The sequence below is a fragment of the Hetaerina americana genome, unplaced genomic scaffold (assembly GCF_022747635.1).
Source record: "Hetaerina americana unplaced genomic scaffold, ioHetAmer1.1.p SCAF_2, whole genome shotgun sequence".
NCBI lineage: Eukaryota > Metazoa > Arthropoda > Insecta > Odonata > Calopterygidae > Hetaerina > Hetaerina americana.
In genome coordinates this window covers 107,920,525-107,932,041 of record NW_027286763.1, presented here as the reverse complement: position 1 = coordinate 107,932,041, position 11,517 = coordinate 107,920,525, and the positions used below count along the sequence as shown (strand labels likewise).

Here is an 11,517-nt window from a genome sequence, read left to right as displayed (position 1 = left end):
AACCACTTCGGCAATCTATCCATGTTTGTGAGGATAACCTCAACTAGCAGTATATTCTAAAATTGGCCTAACAAGTGACAGATAACATTTCTCTTTGGCATTTTCGTCATATTTACCTAGTACTTTTCAAATAAATTCTCATTTTTTGTTAGCTTGTCTGCAGGCATGTCAAACACTTGGGCGAATCGCAGGCCAGATGGTATGGCCACGCACAGACAGTGGATTCACAGCATTGTTCGGAAGCATCCCTTGCTGGCTGGGGGTTTGTTTTCTGGGTTTTCTCACCACCATTTTAGTTGCCTCTTAGGAAAAGCAGGGATACTGCGGGAGTATTCTTTATCCCCCTATCCATAGAGGGAATGTTTTAAGCGGCTCAATATCAGTTGGAAGATGGTCTTCGTTAAAAATTAAAAAAAAGTATTTCTGATAAATATTATCTGTATAACTAGTTAATCGCCGAAGTTTAAAAAACAAAGTCGCAAAAATGATCACCTTGCTCAAAGCACAGACTCAGATAAAATTATTGAGACAGGAAGCTGGTTATCCACTGATATTGTCAGCGGTGAAATTTTCCCGAAATCCTTTTCTATTTACAGAAATGAAGAACAAATAGTATCATGGGTGGTGTCTTTATGGCAGTCAAAAATTCTTGTGTCACCCAGGCTACGGTAATTCCCGGTAATGGTTTGGAAAGTGTTTGGAGCTCAATTAAAAGTCCTCAACCCAAAAGAATTTCTATATACAAATTTTACAGACTGCCAGTCGACAAAGAAAATTCAATACTAGAATTAGATCATCAAATCAGGGGTTTCTTATCCCAACAAAATGATTGCGATGTTATAATTGGTGAAGATTTTAATGTCCTAGATATTGGCTGGAGCACATAGTTTTAAAACTGGGGGTTAAGACAAAGGTAATTGCGAATTCCTATTGTATTCTTTTACATTGAACTCCTTGCATTGACTTGTCATTTCATGAACTAGGGGTTATAATATTCTTGATTTGTTAGTAATGTACTTTCCCGAAAAACCCTTAACTATAGAAACTAAAAAAGGAATAAGGGACCACAGTAAATGCTAAGTTCTCGCTACATAGGGCCTGAAACAAGAAGCCTAAAATGAAATTTTACTTGCTCAAAGTGTTGCATCAGCATGTTCTGCCGTGTGATTCACCGGTCAAGAATGGCGTGGCCGAGTCACTGCTGGTGACTTGATGTGGACATAGTGATAACTGGTGACTCGCCGTGGACTACGGACCAGTGGTTGATGCCCAAACCCCCCCCCTTTCTGCCTGGAGAGGGTGTTGATAACGACGACGGGTGACTGATGTCATCCCAAAGAAGCCAGTCTGGGACTCGAGATCAGATAGGAAGGTTGGGCTGGGCCCTTTCTCCTGGTTGGAAGCGCCAAGCCGTGTCAAGGGATATTTGTTGTAAACTCTGTCTGCCTAGGATACATTTAATTTGGGTTAAATCGGGACCGCCGTTGTGTGTTTTTTTAGTCCTTTCTTTTCCCCCATTTCTATCAATGAACTCCTCTCCAAGCAATAACCCACCAAACTAAAAGACCCCATTTACCCTTGAGGCAGCCACTGTTGCTGTTCCCATGTAGGGTTTGGCAAGGATGGAAAAAATTGAGATTCAGGCAGTGATTAAATTCTTAATAAAGAAAGCCATGAAAGCAAAGGAAATTCAACTTCCAGAACACTCTGGGGGATTCTGCTCCTTCATATTCAACTGTTGCAGAGTGGACAAATGAGTTGTAGTGTGGTCAGGATACCTTAATGATGGACCACATAATGGTCAGCTAAAATTCACCACTACCCCAGAAACTATTGCAAAAATGTATAATTTTGTCACAAAGGATCGCCAACTGAAAGTGGGAGAAATCACTGAAACTGCAGGCATATCCTCTGAATGGGCATATCACATTTTAACAGTGAAATCAGATGTGAGAAAATTATCAGCCAGGGGGGTGCCACCACTCTTGACGCAGGATCACAAATGAATCAGAATAGAAATTTTGAAACAATATATCACCCGTTTTAAAAGCAATCAACACGATTTTTTGCTCCAGTTTGTAAGCATAGATGAAACTTGGGTCAATTACTGTACCCCAGAGAAAAAACAACATTAACCCTTTGCCCTCGGGTGCTTTTTTCTCGATTGCCTTAGTCTACTCGGGATTCAATTTTTTAAATACCCCAAATTTACTACCCGTGGTACTAGAATGAAAAACTGGAGTTTCTTTTCATACAAACTGATATATTTGGATTTTTTGACATAATTATTGATACATTTATTGATAAACCATAATTGAAACTCTATAATTTTTCATGGTATGATATTTTTGGAAGCATTCACCAACATGAAGACCTGGTTTACATTCACATGTCTCACAGATATGTATCATCTCTCTTCTTCCACCTTTGATTTTTCGGTTAGGGCAAACCGCACAATCCTAATGTTTTTTGCTAGGGTGAGGTGTGATTATATGGAGTTTTCCATCTAAACATTGCTCTATGTTTGTGGATGGTAATCTAAACCTGGAAGTTTGTGTACCATGTTGGAATTCTCCAACGAGGTCGTGAACTAGTTTTCCTAACAAATTTCACATGCGAGATCAGTTTTTCATTTTTTCTTTGTTGGCATTCTTTATACAATGTAAATGAATTTACAACACTGACCTCAAGCCACCACAAAAACAATTTATGCCACCACTTCGGAGTTTTCCTCATGAAACAGTACGAGCTTGTGCCATAATCCACTATATCAACTCCCCCCATAAACTTGGTATAGTTTGTCACAACCTTGGGTTTGAAAACTATTTATTCCCACCACCACGAACTCTCCTTTCCATGGACTCAGTCTCTGCAGTGTCCCACATACTGAGCATTGTGACTATCCTCTTGTCTTTCCATGCAAGGAGCATTACATTTCCATCCCTGTAAGCCACTGTCTCTCTTTTCTATAGCTTTGGATGTTTGATCACAGGTGGATTATCTTTCTTATTGGGCATTATTGTCCCTGTCAAGCATGTTTTTTCCTTTAGCAATTCCCTTGCAAGAGTGACACTAGTTTAATGCCTGTCAGTGAAGAAATGATAGCCTTGAGAACCAGATACTGAGTTCTTCAATCTTTCATGCAGTTTTAAAACTATTCTGCTAGTAAAAGGGAGATCAGGTCTCACCAATGTTTCAGTTATTATTCCACCATAATAAGGGACAAATGAATGTACGTAACCACTTTTGGAATCTGAGACGACATATAGACGAATACCCCATTTTGTTGGCTTTTTAGGATTATACGTGATGAAGTGTATCTTTCCCTTGAAACCAACAACAGCCTCATCAGCAGAAATATCCATTCCAGGGTAGAATCTCTCCCTAAATTTCATTTCAAGGTATGACAGGAAGCAGTTTACCTTCTCGGTTCTTGTTCTCAAATCTTTACTTGACTTTTGATCATTTTTCAAGTGTAACATCCAAAATATTATCAAGAACCTTTCTCTTTTGAAAACAGCTCGAAAAAATGGTATATGAGACTCAAAATCTGTGGACCAATAACTCTGTAAGTTAGGGTGATTCAATACACCCATATTTAGTAATACACCAAGAAAAGCCTTCATTTCCGCCATCGTCACATCTTTCCAATTATTCCAAGTGGATCGCCGCGGTAGTTCTTTCTGGCTAATTTTATGCCTAGCATACTCGTTAAGTTTCTTCTGTTATATTTTGTATCAATCTGTCTGTAAAAAACAACTGAAAAAACTCTATTGGTGTGGCACATCCAGAAGGAACTTGATGTCCAACACGTAACTGACCAGTGGAGAAGGGGATTCTGCTAGGCTCATGGTTATTCACAGATACAGTATTCCACTTTTCTTTTTCTGGTTTTCCACTATAAACACTACTTTCACTGGAGCTTATACCCAAATGCACAATGCTATCACCTGTAATTCCATCACTATCACTTGAATAAACAATTGTGCGTCTTTGTTTTGCCGTTATGAATTCACTGTCACTGTCAGTACATTCACCCTGATCTTTGGACGTTTTCCTTTCCATAGTTCCACTTGGACCAGCGACTGGTTCATCATTTCCAAATGCATTCTCAGATAACTCACTTTTGTCACTATTATATTTGTTAAAAAATTCGTCACTTTCGATGTAAAATTCTTCGTAGCTGCTTTCTAATTCTTTGGAATACTTATCCATTGTGAGCAGGTGAAAATTGTTCAGAATGAGCAACTACTAGCTGGCAAAGCATTCGTCCAACTAAAGGGAAAGCATCTGTTGTAAGAGAACCCTCTGTCATTGGGGAAAACACCTGCGTTATGCTTCTAGAAACGTAAGCAAACCTCGGAGACTAAGATAAGGAAGGTTCTTTACCACGGGAGGATGATGCAACCTCAAAAAAGCACGACAAAGGAAAAGTGCTAGGGTTCAAGTTACTATGAATCTATGAATCATGTCTTGGACACTCCTCAAACAATTATGATGCAACCTCAAAAAAGCATGACTCCAGGAAAAGGCCTTAGGTTCGTGTTTCACTATGAGTATAATAGATCATATCTTGGACCCTCCTACTCAAGATTCCTGACTATGCAATAGATAGGAAAAGAGCAGGCAGAATGTTTGATGAGACAGCGGACACTAGGAAGAAAAGGAAATGAAAGAGTCCAAACTAGAAAGCAATGAACTAAGGATCAGCTGACTGAGGTAACTTTACATTCTGGCGATCTTTTTTCAGACATCGATAATCTCTAAAAGACATTGCTTTACATTTAGCTGACTTCCAAGTAATGAAAAGCGAACAATACAAATGAAAAAGAACTTACAACACAGTAAATAGATTACAAAAAACATCTGCGTAGGTGGTGGCATCCTTTGGGAGACGGCATTTATGTCGACAATGACATAATGGGTCGATACTATTCATTTATAAAACAAGCCATGCTATTAATTAAGCTTTAACTTTCCTTTTCCTTTCATGCAGATTATTAAAAGAAAAGGTATTGGAAAAATAGACAAAAATCCCAATTCCCCTTGTGGTGAAACTCCATGTTGAGTGTGGCTCGACATACGAGCTGCTGCCGTTGCTAACCGTGTCGAGTCACACTCGACATCCGAGTGCAAAAGGTTAAAAGCAGTGAGTACCTGTTGATACACTACCACCAAAGAAGTCTAAGGCAATAAGGTCAGCTGCAAAGGTGATGCCTTTAGTTTTCTAGGATGCGAAAGGGATTCTGCCGATAGATAATCTTCTCATTGAGCAAATTATTACTGGATAATACTATGCTAACCTCCAGGTCACACCACATCAAAAGTTAAAGAAAATAGTCCAGATTTGGCAAGGAAGACAGTCATATTTCATTAAGACAATGCCCACCCTATTTGCCTGATTTGGCGCCATTAGATTTCCATCTCTTCACCAAACTCAAAATTTTCCTAGGTGGACAAAGATTCCCTTCTAAGGAAGAACTAACAGCCAAAGCTGACGGGTATTTTGTGGGCCCGAATGAATCAATTTTTGAGATGGGATAAAGACATTGGAATAGCACTGAAAAATGTGCACCAGTGCACAGGAAGACTACAACAATAAATAAAAAAGTTTCATCGAGGTAAGTGTTTACTTCTATTCAACCCTGAGATGTTTTCAAATTAATCTCTTACCAATGGGCTAGATGGAAGTGAAGATGACACTGTGCAAGAAGACAGGGCCAACTTCAGTGAAAATATCTGCACAAATAACTCAGCATTAATGATAAGGAATGTCTGGGATTATACCATGAATAAACGTCAAACAATGTACAAGGAGCTGCTGCTTTTTTAAAGCAACCATTCAATTGAAGCATTGCTAACATTTTTGCAGGATTTATATCAGAAGAGGAAATGCATTTTCAATAGCAGATGGTAACACTAATATCTCAGAGAACAGAAGTTAAAGTGTATATATCCTGGCATTGAAAATGAAAATTATAAAAGGAAACTATAACCATATATCTGAAGTTAGGCTCTCATTTATTCATACAAAAACTTGATCAATTAATTACATTATTAATGGAAACACATAAAATAAATGGGATAATAGAATATGCATTATAAATGCCTTACACAGTGTTACCTTGCCAAAAGGGCACCTCAGTTATCGAGTAATTTGCATTACGAGCAAAATTATTGTTGTCTCAGGCGTAACTTTGTGGAATTTGCATAACATATTGAAATGTAATGAAATAATTGACTTTGTAATTCCACACACTTTATTTAAAAAAAACGCGACCCAGGTTTCGACGTTGAACGTCATCATCAGGTACCTGATGATGACGTTCAACGTCGAAACCTGGGTGGTGTTTTTTTAAAATAAAGTGTGTGGAATTACAAAGTCAATTATTTCATTACATTTCAAAATTATTGTGCCCAAGAATAACTCACTTAGCAAGCGGCATTTCAAATAATGTGACAAGGAGAGGGGGATTCCTGAATTAATTGTGCCAGCTATTTAAGTATGTGTTTAGCACAAGTACTTTTAGTATCGTAGTGATCTAACATTAATTCAAACTTGTGTTCAGGTGTATAATTGGTGCCACAACCCAATGAAAGACTGTCTCATGCTGTTCTTTTTTGCCAGTGCAAGTGGCGATTTGAAAATTAAACCAATGCTTGTTTGCCATTTAGATGCTCCACCAGCCTTCAAAGAAGTGCAAAGCCCAGGGGAGCAGGCTTCATGTGATGTGGAGGTCAAACAACAAGGCTTGGGTGACACGTGACCATTTTACTGACTGGATAAATGAAGTGTTTGGTCATCGGGTGAAAAACTATTTGCTTGGGGTTAATCTGCTACTCCATGTCTTGATTGTTATGGACAATGCTCCTGCTCATCCTCCTGGCCTACCGGATGACCTCCTTGATGAATTTAAATTCTTCAATATCCAGTTTCTTCCTCTTAAAACCACTTCCTTACTCCAACCTATTATTTCTTCCTTCCTGGGCCAGCATATTATTTCTAACTTTAAGGAGCCCTACATGAAAGCACATTTTGAGCATTGTAATGACGTGACAGTAAGGACCAATCTCAATCTGAGTAAGTTTTGGAAATATCATTTCAACATAGTTGACTATTTTAAGATGATCAAAAAGGTAAGGGAATGGATTGCCAGGAGAACACTCACTTCTGCTTTAAAGAAGCTTTGGCCGGAGAGTATTGACAAATTTGACTTTAAGGGATTGGAGAGAGCAGATAGGGACTGTAGTTAATGAAATTTTGTCTTTGACCAAGTTCCTGGAACTGGAAGTCAACAACCATGATATTGATGAGCTTGTGGAGGAGCATAGCCAGGAGCTGACCACCAAAGAGCTTATGGAGTTGCATTGTGTTTCACAAGAAGAAGTTGTGGAGGAGAGTTCGTCTGAGGAAGAGGAGGTACCGGCAAAGCAAAAATCATCTAGCGGAATTGCTCAAAGCATGGGAAACTGTTGCATCTTACATTAAGAAGCATTGCCCTAATACGGCAGCTGTTATGCAGGCTAGGAATTTATATGGTGATAATGCTGTCGCATTTTGGCAACATTTTGAAGAGTTGACAAAAACAAATGTATCTCAACATTTTTCTAGTAAAAAAGAATTAGGTATGTATCATATATAATAAACTAATTATTTTAATTAGTTTTTTCCATAAATATGATCTATATTCTATGCTAAATCATTTGGCCACAGAGGAAGAGACGAGGAATATAATTCTCAGCATCACCCTAAAAAGACTAGCTATCTGCGCCTAAGATTTATTTAGATATTTTTTTACCCTACAAACCACTGTGAGGGTGTGTGGCATGGGGTGAATACACAGCATATTAATTTTGACCTGAATATATTTACCCCTACCACAGTCGGACAATATTAATCTTATCCCTTATCGTTCATGAATAAAATGCCATCTTAAATATGTTTCAAACTTAATCCCTCTAGTATGATTGGGGTAATAATACATTTTCAACATCACTGCTATAGATACATCCCTCCTATTCCAGCAAGAGATTTAATGAGTCATTTAACCCTTGCTCCGTAAGTGATTCCCAGTGTAGCTCCGCTAACATTTTGGAAACGCTACTGATTTAATCATACAAACTAGCTTCTATACACTGCACGCGACCCACTTCCCCAATCAATCCAACTTTGTGATGAACCCATATACTAGAATCATATTTCAAATGAGGCCTAAACAGTGAATGATAGCATTTCTCTTTGACCTTTTGTTCACATTTACCCAATACTCTTCTAGTAAAGGCTATCTTTTTTTTATATTGTCCACATATTCCCCGAGTGAGTTTCACCCGGGAGAGGTTGTGAGTGAGGTTAACACCCAAGTACATAATCATTGAGTCAACTACACTTTTCATTACTGTGTTCCCGATTCAGTAGATTTTCGGGAGGGAATTGCTCTTTTTCCAATATTTCATAATTATGCCCTTTTTTAATTTTGATTCTAATTGTCAAGTATACACTTAAGTTTATCTGATTAAGCTGCTATGCTCTCAGGATAACAGACATCATGATAAACCACTGCATCACTGGCAAAAAAACGTATCTTTCTAGTGACTACAGAGTAAATGCCTTTAAGGTATAGTAGGAATACAAGAGGTCTTTAATCCTACCCAGATAATTTTTATCTATTCCATATGATTGTGGCTTTGCAAGTAGTTTACGACGACTTACTGTTATGGAGTGCTATGCCTCTTCATTGAGGCACCACCTATTCTTTAAGATAATTTGTCAAGTACAATTTCTGTTTCCTTCTCCTTAGAAGGAAACAGAAATAAGGTAATGTGTTATCCACTTCACCTAAGAGAGTGAAGCTGCCCCTGGCTAGTTCATTTAGCAATTATACTTAAGCCCATTTTATACATTATGAAGAATACTGCATGCTTTAGATTACCCATGAGGCATGATTGCACATAGTCTTCATGTTGGCTACAATCATTTTCACAAATTTAGCTAAACCCACGCACCCAATTTGAAAGTCATTATGGTGGTTCCTAAATGTTTGTTGATGTGAAACAATCAAGCTACACTGGATGAGTATTTGGAACTGGCAGCTAAAGAGAACACTGGCCGCACGGCACGTCTCCAGACCTTGGTTAGATATTTCAATACGCTCCCTTGCTTGCTGCCCTACTCCTGGCCTTCGCCAGTCCCAAATCACCTCATTGTGACCAACATCTGCCACTCCGTGCGCTAGACATGTTTCAGGTAACTCAAATTCAAAATTCATTCAGCACTTCTGTCTAGCTGAATGTTTGAATATGATTTTGCTCACTGCTTATTCTTATTGGGAGTATAGGGGTTGAGAGGCATTGAGAGGACGATTGAAGAGGCGATGGGTCTATGAAAGAACTATTGTTGTTTCATCGGAAACACTACAGACTGTTTAGAAAATATATGATCTATGTTGGTTTTCAGCAAACTAGACCATCGGGAAAGCTACGGGAAAATTTAATCCATCCTCAGTGTCCATATTTCACAACAATTATGAATCTAATTGAAAAATTCTTGGCCTATGAAAACCGGCGTCATGCCAGCATTAAAATAAGGTTATTTTAAGTGGCACCTCTTTTGGGACAAACATCCACATACTGATATGTATGGAACTTAAATGCAGCAGAAATCAAACCAAATGCTAATTTGATAGGAAAAGCAAGTGAGCACACCCTCTAAAAGTTGACGGATTGAGATGAACAGCTCTGTGATTGATTCATATAAACACCTTTTACTGTTGTCCTGAACGTTAAACTATTAAGATTGAGAATGGCCCATACATAAGATTAGTTACTTTAAGATAGCGATTAGAAGTGGCACCTCAAGGAGTCAGTGCCTTAACAGGAAGCATTACCTGGCCATAGGTGAATTTCCTTCTGCGGATCAGACACCTGGAGGAGAATTATTAAGGGACGGCGCGAACGCAGTCCCTAATACCAAAAATTATGTGCTCGAGTTACCCACATTTAGGGCAATTGCAGGAGTCAGCCTACCCGGAGTGCAATGGGTAAACCTTGTCCTGGGGGAACCACATTTTTTATTTACATATTTTGTGATAAATATACATTTATATTAAATCTCCAGGTGGAGTTATCCACACCCTGAAGGTAATGGATTGAATTTCATCTCCACTGGCCACTTAAATTGCTACAAAAATGGGTCATCTCTTCAACTGCTGTCTTCAACCGGATCTAAAGGACAAGATTCTTATATGATATTCTAACAGATAAAAACACAATTCACATACACAAACTCAATTCCTTGCCCTTCATACATAAAAGCATATTCATACATTTATTGCTAAAATGCACAACTGTCACTGTGAATACTTCTCTCTTCTCAATTGCTCGTCAATAAAATCAGTGAAGATTCAGAACTTGCGCACACATTTAACACTAGTTAATTCGCCGTAAATTCATAACCCAAATACCACGCCACATAGCCCTTTTGATAACTACCATTAAAGTTGACCTTTCACCTCAGCTATGGCGCTGCGGGGAATGGTCAACTTCGTCAACATCTCAAAAATCTCTGTTCAGTTTTAAACAAGAAAATACGTTTCCGCTTAGAAAAATTTAAATGGAAACAAAAGAAAATATGGGGAAGTTAAATTGCCTGCATCTGAAGAACTTGCGTGAAAGTATGTTTGCCAAGTATTTGAAGCATCAGAACATTAAATTTGTAGCAATAATGAAGAAAAGGAAAAACATGCAGCAGATATATAACATGTTTTCTTTACATTTTAATAGATTTTAAAGCTTCAAACATTTATTTTGGAGATAAAATAAATCAGTTGCAAGATTGTCTATGGAAATTTATTGAAATTGCAAACTACGGTTAATGGCGCACCACAGAATTCTATAAATTACTGTCTGGTTTCGAGATAATTAGGGCAAAAAAGAAACTTTAGACTTAAACAATTTATTGTGGAAGTGTAAGGTTTTTTTTACCCCCATCATGAAGGAATTCCACAAATTTGAACCTGAAACTGTTATGGTTTCGAGATGTTTAACTTTTGCATTTTTACGTTTTATTTGCAATTTCTCAGCCGAGAGTTTGTGTTCCAAACGATCGTTCGTTCTGATAATGATCAATACGTACATCTATCTGTCAAAAGAATGAATAGCATTTCCACTTGATATAATTACTATTGTGTTAATTCCTTCATAGCCATTTTCTTTCACGGGGTAGATTTGTTTTTTTCTTTGTGGGCCCTGCTTCATATGTATTGTAAAATAGCACAAAGCAACAGCCTCATGGGGGATATTGCAGCCTAAAACCTCTTCTAATGCCTGGAGTATGTGTTTTCAACCCTTAAGACTCTCCTCCCATTGTCCTTGTCATGTATTGATCCACTTCCTGTGGTGATTTGGATACATAATATTAATGTATATTTGGATGTCCTCAACTATTAAGAACAAAGACTATGACATCTACTTTATGGTATTCCATGCGAGTCATTTCACTGTTGTTGCCTAATTTTCTCC

At 38.1% G+C, this 11,517-nt stretch overlaps 1 pseudogene; it reads right to left on the bottom strand.

Annotated features, from left to right (window-relative positions):
- Nucleotides 1-9,937: 9,937 nt before the first annotated feature.
- On the bottom strand, nucleotides 9,938-10,070 carry LOC139688445 (U1 spliceosomal RNA; annotated as a pseudogene).
- Between the last annotated feature and the right edge of the window lie 1,447 nt (nucleotides 10,071-11,517).